General features: G+C 35.4%; 1 protein-coding gene across 4 annotated transcripts in view; it reads left to right on the top strand.

Moving 5' to 3' along the window:
- Positions 1-12342, top strand: part of LOC123542835 (uncharacterized) — a 220215-nt gene that overhangs the window by 138809 nt on the left and 69064 nt on the right. The window lies entirely within an intron of this gene.

Here is a 12342-nt window from a genome sequence, read left to right as displayed (position 1 = left end):
CCTGTGATGAAATAAAGCCTGGAGAGACACCTGGGGTCTTCCCCCCACCATTAAAAACTGGAATGTTGCCATATGACCTATAACTGTTTCCATGTGAGGTTGGACCCAACAAAAACAAAAAAAAAGTTTATGCTCTATTTCTTTTGTATATGAAGGAACTGAATCTCTTCACATATTTCAAAGTTCTAAATTTTCTTTTTGACGGACTGGCCAATTGTTTCTACCAACAAACCAGACAATTTTATTTTACAAATCCATGTATGCTCAGTACATCTAGAAACGCAAAGTTTTTACCCTCGATTTTTATGCCCCCACTTTGGTGGGGTAGGGAGGGTGGGGGGCATATAGATATGCCCTTGTTCGTCCGTCCTTCTGAGAATGTTGTGTCGCGCCTAGCTCCAAAAGTATTTAACGTAGAGTCACAAAACTTTACAGGAATGTTGGTCAGCATGTGTAGTTTGCACCTGGGGTTTTGCATCCGGATTCATTCAGTCTTGTAGGAGTTATGGCCCCTGACTTTGTAAAAATTGGTCATTTTAGTGTTGTGTCGCGCCTAGCTCCAAAAGTTTTTGACGTAGAGTCACAAAACTTTACAGGAATGTTGGTCAGCATGTGTAGTTTTGCACCTGAGGTTTCATGTCCGGATTCATTCAGTTGTGTAGGAGTTATGGCCCCTGACTTAGTAAAAAAATTGGTCATTTTAATGTTGTGTTGCGCGTAGCTCCAAAAGTATTTGACCTAGAGTCTCCAAAGTTAACAGGAATGTTGGTCAGCATGTGCACATTGGGTTTTGAGTCTGGATTCATTCAGTCTTGTAGGAGTTATGGCCCCTGACTTAGTTAAAAATTGGTCATTTTAATGTTGTGTCACGCGTAGCTCCAAAAGTATTTGACCTAGAGTCATCAAAGTTTACAGGAATGTTGATCAGCTTGTGCAGTTGTGCACCTGGGGTTTCTCGTCCAGATTCATTCAGTTGTGTAGGAGTTATGGCCCCTGACTTAGTTTAAAATTGGTCATTTTAATGTTGTGTCACGTGTAGCTCCAAAAATATTTGACCTAGAGTCACCAAAGTTTACAGGAATGTTGGTCAGCATGTGCAGTTGTGCACGTTGGGTTTTGAGTCTGGATTCATTCAGTCTTGTAGGAGTTATGGCCCCTGACTTAGTTTAAAATTGGTCATTTTAATGTTGTGTAGCGCGTAGCTCCGAAAGTATTTGACCTAGAGTCACCAAAGTTTACAGGAATGTTGATCAGCTTGTGCAGTTGTGCACCTGGGGTTTCGCATCTATATTCATTCAGTTGTGTAGGAGTTATGGCCCCTGACTTAGTTTAAAATTGTCATTTTAATGTTGTGTCGCGCGTAGCTCCAAAAGTATTTGACCTTGAGTCACCAAAGTTTACAGGAATATGTTGGTCAGCATGTGCAGTTGTGCACCTGGGATTTCGCGTCCAGATTCATTCAGTATTGTAGGAGTTATGGCCCCTGACCTAGGAAAAAATTGTCATTTTAATGTTTTGTCGCGCGTATTGTTTTCCCAAAGTTGATCTATGTCCTTTGTCATGTAGTGGGGGCATCTATGTCCCATGGACACATTTCTAGTTTATACTTTCCTTTATAATTTCCTTGTACATGTATATTTGAATTATATTACTTAATAACGTGTAAAACTACCATTTGCATTTACCAAATGCAAGGCATCGTCGGCTAAAAAAATATTGACTGTAGACCAAGTTTTGCGTTTCTAGATGTACTCAGTATATTAATTGGCTGATAGTTCATTCATTAATCAGACATATTCAAATAATTGTTCCTTAACCACTCATATTCTATTATATCCGCTCATTATGTATAAATAGTGTTAAAACATGGTTTTGCTCTAGATTATTTCTTAAATAAACAACACTTAAATAAAGATTTATATGAATTGAACATACTGTTGTATGAAAACTTACAATGATAAAGATAATGAAGGCACCCTATTTAATTGTTATATGTATGTGGGTAAATCTCAGATATCTTGCTGAGATACTGAGCAATAACCCAGTTCTTGGAGCATTACACAATGTTTAATGATAATGTAAAAAAGCACAATTCAGGAGCATTTATTTATTCTCACTGATCGCCTGTTTAATGGAAGAAACCTGAGGTTTATTATGGAATGGAAACTAGAACACTTTGTCGATAACAGCTGTAGCTAGAAACTGAACATTCCTTAGAGAGCTGATGTATTTATTGCATTGTCTCTGGCCAGTTTCCAAAATTCCTTCACACTCAAGCAGTATAGATACATATCTACTGAGTGCACATTTTCTCAGAAATACATTTGGAAATTCCTGGATTTAGATACAGTTATTCTTGAGACAGTAAGTTAAACACTTTTCCAGAGGTTTTTTCTCCAGCAGTTTTTAAGATCAATGGAGAGAGAAATTTGATGGTTTGATAAAATGTTTTGATTATCAATGATCTGTTGTGTAATTCTGGTGTTTTGGATACTTTGTGTTGTGGATTTCTTGAAAGTGTTAAGCTGTTAATTGAAGTGTGTATGAGGGTAGAGGACAGTGAAAGTGTTAAGCTGTTAATTGAAGTGTGTATGAGGGTAGAGGACATTGAAAGTGTTAAGCTGTTAATTGAAGTGTGTATGAGGGTAGAGGACAGTGTTGCAGGTTGATATCCATCTGAATGTTGTGCTAAGGTTGTGTTCTACTAGACTGTCTTTTTCAGATTTAGCCCAGTGATACAATGTGACAGAGAAATTAAAAAAAATCTTGATTTGTACAATGGCAAGAAATTGAAAGTATTCAAGGATTGCAGAAGAAATGCTGCTCGCATACAAATAAATTATGCTATGCCATATTGACCAACTCCACAACTTTTCTGATTGCTTACATCTAGACACATAATGATTGAACCGTCCATCTGTCTGTTCATCTGTTTTTCTATATGTATGATCCAGGTTGCCTACAGCCCACATTAATGACCTGCTTTAGTTCATACTCACACTCAACCATCCTTGTGGCAAGACCTACAAACTGACCTATATATAGATGATGTTAACCCTCATATGACCTTCACCTACAAACTTAAAACCTTAATAAAGAACATTTTTAGCTCGACTATTCGAAGAATAGTCTAGCTATTCTACTCACCCTGGTGTCGGCGTCGGCGTCGGCGTCGGCGTCACACCTTGGTTAAGTTTTTGCATGCAAGTACATACAGCTATCATTTAAAGGCATATAGCTTTGAAACTTATTTATTCTTTTTCTAGGACAATTACCAACCTCACTGGGTCAAGTTCCATAACTCTAACATGTATTTTGAGCAAATTATGCCCCCTTTTGGACTTAGAAAATTTTGGTTAAAGTTTTACATGCAAGTTACTATCTCCAAAACTAATGCAGATATTGAATTGAAACTTCACATGTGTCTTTGGGGTTATAAAACTATTTGATAGCACCAAGTCCCATAACTCTGACCTTCATTTTGGCCAAATTATGCCCCCTTTTGGACTTAGAAAATCCTGGTTAAAGTTTTGCGTGCAAGTACATACAGCTATTACTAAAAGGCATATAGATTTGAAACTTATTTTTTCTTTTTCTAGATCAATTACCTACCTCACTGGGTCAAGTCCCATAACTCTGACATGTATTTTGAGCAAATTATGCCCCCTTTTGGACTTAGAAAATCCTGGTTAAAGTTTTACATGCAAGTTACTATCTCCAAAACTAATGCAGATATTGAATTGAAACTTTACATGTGTCTTCGGGGTTATAAAACTAGTTGATAGCACCAAGTCCCATAACTCTGACCTTCATTTTGGCCAAATTATGCCCCTTTTGGACTTAGAAAATTCTGGTTAAAGTTTTGCGTGCAAGTACATACAGCTATTACTAAAAGGCATATAGATTTGAAACTTATTTTTTCTTTTTCTAGATCAATTACCTACCTCACTGGGACAAGTCCCATAACTCTGACATGTATTTTGGGCAAATTATGCCCCCTTTTGGACTTATAAAATCCTGGTTAAAGTTTTACATGCAAGTTACTATCTCCAAAACTAATATAGATATTAAATTGAAACTTCACATGTGTCTTCGGGGTTATAAAAACTAGTTGATAGAATCAAGTCCCATAACTCTGACATGTAATTTGGGCAAATTATGCCCCCTTTTGGACTTAGAAAATTCTGGTTAAAGTTTTGCGTGCAAGTACATACAGCTATTACCAAAAGGCATATAGCTTTGAATCTTATTTATTCCTTTTCTAGGTCAATTACCAGCCTCACTAGGTCAAGTTCCATAACTCTTAACATGTATTTTGAACAAATTATGCCCCCTTTTGGACTTAGAAAATTCTGGTTAAAGTTTACATGCAAGTTACTATCTCCAAAACTAATGCAGATATTGAATTTAAACCTAACATGTTTCTTCGGGGTTATAAAACTAGTTGATAGCATCAAGTCCCATAACTTTGATATGTATTTTGGTCAAATTATGTCCCCTTTCGAACTTAAACTCTTTTGATATTTAACATTTTGGGTAATAATTTCCTGCTTCTGTGACAATATTTCGAATAGTCGAGCTTGGCTGTCTTACGGACAGCTCTTGTTGGTTCTACAGTCCACATAAATTACCCAATTGAGTTCATATACTCATACTCAACAAACATTGTGGCAGGACCTACAAACTGACCTATATATGACCTTGACTGTCATATGAACTTCTGCTTTAAACTTAAATTTTTTGAAGACACAGCTCCTTGTTCATCCATCTTTTTGAAAATGCAGCTTCTTGTTTGTCCATCTTTCTTTCTATCAATGATATTTTTGTCCAGACAGTAACTTTGAAACAGATGTATGAAATATTTCAAAGAAATTTGATGATGATGCTATATGGAGTGAGGGAGTGCATATTTCTATCAATTATCTCTTTCCTCCTGTTCCCCGACATTTTTCTTGGTGCTTCTATTAACATGATTGAAACAAGTGGAGCTTCAGCTTCAATAATTTCTGATTAATCTCCCATTTAATAGAAGTTTGTCTTTTGAGACAGAAAAAAGAGTTTTTTATGCACTAAACCGGGAAAAACTATTGTGCATCTATTCAAGTGGACTATTAGACCATTCATTTCTCAAAAACAGAATCATTGGCAGTATAATTATATTGTTCCTTACAACATGAACATACTTTTAAAAGCAGCCAAATGGCAAAGGATGCAAGCACTGTCCAGCTTTCAGCAATGATTTTTAGAGTCTCGATAGGATCATACTCTGATAGTTGATTGCCCGTAATTAATGACACAAATAGTACCCATGTACATCATTTTGAGATACCAGGGCTCAACATGAATGCTTCCTTCGCAACAGCAGTAATTAATTTTACAGCATCAAAATGCACTTACCTGTGATTTACATCAGGTCAGACATGACTATATGACTTTTTCATAGGCTTCTATTATAAGAAATTCCCGTGTCACATAGCCCAAAATAAAATTGAGAGATGACAATTAAAATGTGATTCTTTCAGTAGTTTCAGACACAAAAAATGGTAATATTATATAGGCTTTTCCAATCCAGTTTTTACAATTTTTCTTCAAACATGACTTGTAACCCCTTTTCTTGAAGACATTTAAGGGCAAAATGCCCACTGACACCTACTATTCTACAAAGACAATTTAAAACAGACCTTTTGTAAAATAATCCAAATTTCATAGAAAACATTGTTTGATTTTGATACCAATTTTATGATTGTAAACATTATACCTTTCTATCCAATCACTGTATGTCTCACTGAATCTTATATGTTTCCTTACATTTTTTTAAAGCCAGCCCAATTCCATGTTTTAATAACAAAATCTGACCATTGGCAATGATGTCCCGATGTCCTGCATCTGATCAAGAGAAAAGAAGAAACTTTTTGAAGCAATGATATATAGCACATTCATAGAGATCATGACAAGTTAGAAGTGAAAATACAAGTTGATGTCTAGCCCTGGAATCATTTAAAGTATAACTGTTTCTTTGTCTTAAATGAAGTATGAAATTGTTAGCAGCCTGCAAAACATTATAACCTAGTTCAAGGAAACTAATCTAAATCTGTTTTCTATCTCAGTCTTGTCTGTTTCCGAAGAGTATTGATTAACACAAAGGTGTTAAAAATTACAGTATGGGAAACCATTGAAACAAAATATTAATTAAGTAAGCCAGACTGCTAGGGGAGAGATTATAACTGACTTCACATGACTAGCTATTCACTCCATACATGTATTTAAATACTGCCTCTATTACCATAAAAAAGGGTTGGTCTTCGTAAGGAGCATTCGTTTTAAAGGTCAAAGTGACTATAGATATTGTGAAACTACTGGCCTTGTTGTCATTAACTTTACATTGGGATTTGTCTATCAGAGAAAGCAGTTTTTTGGTTACTTGGGAGAAGTTCTCCATCCATGCCATGAAAAGTTTTTGTCATTTTTTCTTGTCACTTTCTTAGTTACATCTCATTGTTTCTTAGTACTTATACACATGTATTGTTTCTACCCTTTCTTCTACACTCACCCTGAACAATAACACCCGCAAACCATTGAACACAAAATTTAATTTATTTTAATACTTATGCCTTAGTATCTATGTTATATCCACCCTGATTAAACCCTCTATGTTATATCCACCCTGATTAAACCCTCTATGTTATATCCACCCTGATTAAACCCTCTATGTTATATCCACCCTGATTAAACCCTCTATGTTATATCCTCCCTGATTAAACCCTCTATGTTATATCCACCCTGATTAAACCCTCTATGTTATATCCACCCTGATTAAACCCAACCCTTTTAACAGTCCCACACTGTCCTGTCTAGCAAAAATTTTAAGTAAGAAGAAATTATACTAATGGTTGATAGTATTTAATAGTCTGTATGTTATTGTAACCTAAATATTATGAATTATTAATGGAGTGTTTTATGTAGATGATGTATATAGCAGCAGCTGGTCTAAGACAATTATCTCAAGTGAGATCAATTATCTTTATAACCATCACCCACTGCTAATACATTTCCTGGCTAGCTTCAGATTTATGTTCCTAGTTCTAAGATGATTTATTTTATCAGCATTGACTCTGGACTAAACTAATGTATCAAGGGGGAAACTTCAATACTAACCACCAGTACATAGCAAATAGGTGATATACAGTAAAACTCCAATACATAGCAAACATCCACACTAATGTACACACGGTGGGGAAACCACGTGACTAACTCGGATAACGTGCACGAAAAAGTGCTAAAAATAGGCCCGCTTCAGGTATGTTTTTTCACCATAACTTTTTTGATCCGCAATTGTTTTTAAACGAGATAACGTGCATAAACCCCGCAATAAAAAGCTCTTTCAGCGGATATATGTAACTTGATGAAACTCCCTCCCGTTTTTACGTAATCCTTGCCCAACCGATTCGAAAGATGCAAAATATTTTGGTAACGAACACGTCTGTTCACAAGTTACGCACCTAGCACAGATTCTGCAGAGAATTTTCGCTGGAATTTAGGTTTAAAATAAAGCGTGTCATTGTCCAAAGTCCTGTACCAAACATTTAACATGACTATTCAGGAATATTAAAGATATCGTAAGACAAAGGGTGCGGTAACGTACACGTTGCAGTTTTTCAGGAGGTGACGTACACGTCATTTTTCCCCAGAGGGTAAAGTACATGTCAAAGACTATTTATCATGCATGTAGAACATCTTTGTCTTTAAATGACTGAACTGTATACATTTTGATATTGTTAAAAAAGATGCAGATGCTGGGAGTAGACTGCTTTTCTTTTGGTAGGTTAGTATATACAAAAATGCTACAGTGAAAATGAGTAGCGTCGACTCGGTCCTCATCCTAGCTTGGAAATAATTACACGTTTACTGCTCTTATATATTTGTACATAAATAGGTAAAATGATAAAATTTTGAAATAATTTTGCTCTAAATCCATCATTTGCGCAACCGACCATGTATCTTTGAGTGAAAAAGTTGACAGTTGCTTACGGGGGATGGAATAAAATCTGGAAAGTAGATCCCTCGGAAGCACCGAAAACAAGCCTAGTACTTGTTCTTTCCAGTAACGGTAGTTAGTTTAGTTGTCCGCACCATATGATTCTGACTTTTGAAAGAGGACGTAAATCAAAGACAAACAAAAAGAAGTATTAAATAGGCATATAGGTATCATTGTTGCACCGAGAGTAACATCAGTAAAACTATTATCTATTTATAGCACGGAGAGTGAATATGTGCCAGGAGTGCGGAATGTCTTTTCGGAGAAAAAGTAATTTAAAGGCGCACGAGAAGAGACATAGTGGAGCGTGAACCTACCACTGTTGTGGGAAAAACTTTTTTGGACGACCCATTGTCTAAAAATAACAACAGAAAAAAGCTTGTTACTTTTCTTTTTGACATGTTTATATTTTGTATATCATGTCAAATAAAAGTCAGTATAATAGATCTTATAGTAGCAGTGTAAATTTATTGTCAAAAATTATTGCGCTTCAATATGAATAACAAGATCGCACATGTCGCCTGCTGTGGACGAATGTTAGAGTAGTACACATAAGAGAAGAAGAATGACCTCTATTAATGTGCAAAGTATCCAGTCAATCCTTTATATTGTTTTTACTTGGATTCCAGACAAGTTTCTTATACATACAGGGAGGCAGTTTAAAATGGAGTCAGTAAGAGTTATGATTCCTTATCACTGCACTTCCTTTCTTTGACCTGTATTAATGTGCAAAGTATCAACTCAATCCTTCATATAGTTTTTGGCTTGGGCTTCAGTCAAGCTTCTTGCTTTTCCTTTTCATGCATAAAGGGAGGTGATTCAAAAATAGGGTCAGCTGAAGTAATGGTTCTTTGACACTGCACTTTGCTTCACTGACCTCTATCAATGTATCAAGTATCAAGACACTCCTTTATATGGTTTTGACATTGGCTCCAGACAAGTTTTTTTCATACATAAAGGGAGGTTATTCAAAAATAAGGTCAGTTAGAGTTATGGTTCTTTGACACTGTACTTCCTTTCATTGGACCTCTATTTATGTGCAAAGTATCAAGTCAATCCTTTATATAATTTTGGCTTGGGCTTCAGACAAGCTTTCTATATAACGATAAGGGGAGATTATTTAAAAATGTGACCACCACACTGCACTGCACTTCCTCTGTCAATGTGTAAAGTACCAAGTCAGTTCTTCAAATAGTTTTTGACTTAGGCTCTGGACAAGTCTTTTTTTTTTATAAAGATAAGGGGAGATAATTGAAAAATGGGACCACCTAGAGTAATGGTTCTTTGATACTGCACATCCTCTCACTGTGTTCGATCATTGTGTGAAGTAACAAATTAGCACCTTTATTACTTCTTGAGTTATGCTCCGGACAAGAAGCGTGACGAACGCCAGCCGGTCGCCAGACGGACAGACAGACAGACGACGGGAAAGTGATCCCTATATGTCGCAGCTACTTTGTAGTAGGCGACACAAAAACTGTCTAAGTCAACTGTACTTGTTTAAAAAACACACATTTTTTGCGACATTTTCTAATTTTAAAATGGCAAATGTAAAATCGCAATCCAATATAGCTTAGTTTAGTTTAATAGTTGATTATAATCTCGTTAATGCTTATACATGTACAATAAATTATATAATAATGAAATAGTTATCAAAATATATAAGGTATTTGATTTTGTGAATGAACAACCTAAACTTAACCGAGGCTGTTATTGTAAAGCTTTGGATGTAATTGACGCATTTATATAGATCTATATTATCAGAATATGTCAGCATTTATAATTTAATCAACCATGGAATGGCTATAGTCCTCAGATATGCAAAATGTAGGTCAATACTGATACGTTGTTTCAGTAAAGAGGTCTAAATGAAGAACTAGCTGACCAACAAACTGTCACTAACCTACAGAAAGAATAACATATTACTCCCGCACGATAATTTAAACGACAACGTGTTTATATTATTGGTTGATTGTTACGATATCATGCATGATAGAACTCAAAAAGTTTGTCAATGATACAAATAAAGTGCATGCTGTCATATTAAACAAAAAGATTTTCTGTATTGTAACGTTTTAATGAAGAAAAATCATGGTTATCAAACATGCTATCGTTCGAGTTATCGTTTAGAATTTATACTAATTCCAGCATCTTTTTAACAATATAAAAATGTTTACAGTTCAACGGGTCATCAAGAAGATTTGAACATATGGATTTGATTAAACCCTGCTGACAGACAGAACTACATGGTTTATTCCCAGAAACCTAATTAACTTTTGATATTTGGAGAAAAAAGTTGACATTTAAAATGGCAACTGCTGACAATGTCTACTTGTCAAAATAACATACATGTTTAGACCACAAAATTCAAACTGCTATTCATTTTCACTGTAGCATTTCTGTATATACTAACCTACCGAAAGAAAAACAGCCTATTCCCAGCATCTGCATCTTTTTTTAACAATATCGACGTGTACGTTACCCTCTGGGGAAAAATGACGTGTACGTCACCTCCTGAAAAACCACAACGTGTACGTTACCGCATCCTTTGTCTTAATATATCTTTAATATTCCTGAATAGTCAGATTAAATATTTGGTACAGGACTTTGGACAATGACAAGCTTTATTTTAAAGCTAATTCCAGCGAAAATTCTCTGCAGAATCTGTGCTAGGTGCGTAACTTGTAAACAGACGTGTTCGTTACCAAAATATTTTGCATCTTTCGAATCGGTTGGGCAAGGATTACGTAAAAACGGGAGGGAGTTTCATCAAGTTACATATATCCGCTGAAAGAGCTTTTTATTGCGGGGTTTATGCACGTTATCTCATTTAAAACAATTGCGGGTCAAAAAAGTTATAGTGAAAAAACATACCCGAAGCGGGCCTATTTTTAGCACTTTTGCGTGCACGTTATCCGATTTAGTCACGTGGTTTCCCCACCGTGTGTACAGTAAAATTCCAATACATAGCAAACATCCACACTAATGTACAGTAAAACTCCAATACATAGCAAACATCTGCACTAATGTATAGTAAAACTCCAATACATAGCAAACATCCATTAGTGTAAACAGTAAAACTCAAATACATAGCAAACCTCCACACTAATGTACAGTAAAACTCCCAATACATAGCAAACCTCTACACTAATGTATAGTAAAACTCCAATACATAGCAAACATCCATTAGTGTAAACAGTAAAACTCCAATACATAGCAAACCTCCACACTAATGTACAGTAAAACTCCCAACACATAGCAAACCTCTACACTTATGTATAGTAAAACTCCAATACATAGCAAACCTCCACACTAATGTACAGCAAAAAGACCAATACATAGCAAAATCTACACTAATGTACAGTAAAACTCCAGTACATAGCAAACCTCCTCACTAATGTACAGTGAAACCCAATACTAGCATAACTCCACACTAATGTGCAGTAAAACTCAAATACATAGCAAACCTTCAACATATGTTTAGTTAAACTCCAACAATACTTACAAAACCTCTACTAATGTGTAGTAAAACTTAATTATACATAGCAACCTCACACGAATGTACATGTGAAAACTCCAATACATAGACAACATTCAGACTTATGTACAGTAAAATCATCAATACATAGCAAACATCCACATCTAATGTACAGTAAACTCCAGTACATAGCAAACCTCCACACTGTTGTAACTGTTAAAACTCTAATAGATAGCAAACATTACACTAATGTGCAGTTAAAACTCTAATTAGGATAGCAAACCTCTACACTAATTGTAAAGTAAATCTCCAATACATAGCAAACCTACACTAATGTATAGTAAAACGCCTAGTACATAGCAAACTTTAACACAATTGTGCAGTATAAAACTCTAAGCTATTAATGTAGCAGAGATTAATCAGGGGGAAAACTTCATACTAACCACCAGTAAATAGATAATAGGTTGATGGACAGTTAAAACTCCAATACATAGCAAACCTCCACATAATGTATAGTAAAACTCTCAATACATAACAAACCTTCACACTAATGTATAGTAAAACTCCAATACATAGCGAACCCTCTACACTAATGTAAGTAAAAGCTCCAATAGATAGCAAACCTTCACACTAATGTGTAGTAAAACTCCAATACATAGCAAACCTCCACACTTATGTCAATGAAACTCCAATACATATCAAACATACACACTAATGTACAGTAAAACTCCAATACATAGCAAACCTCCACACTAATGTACAGCAAAAAGACCAATACATAGCAAAATCTACACTAATGTACAGTAAAACTCCAGTACATAGCAAACCT

Source organism: Mercenaria mercenaria, chromosome 19 (genome assembly GCF_021730395.1).
Source record: "Mercenaria mercenaria strain notata chromosome 19, MADL_Memer_1, whole genome shotgun sequence".
Taxonomy (NCBI): Eukaryota; Metazoa; Mollusca; class Bivalvia; order Venerida; family Veneridae; genus Mercenaria; species Mercenaria mercenaria.
This window is presented reverse-complemented; position numbering and strand designations above follow the sequence as displayed.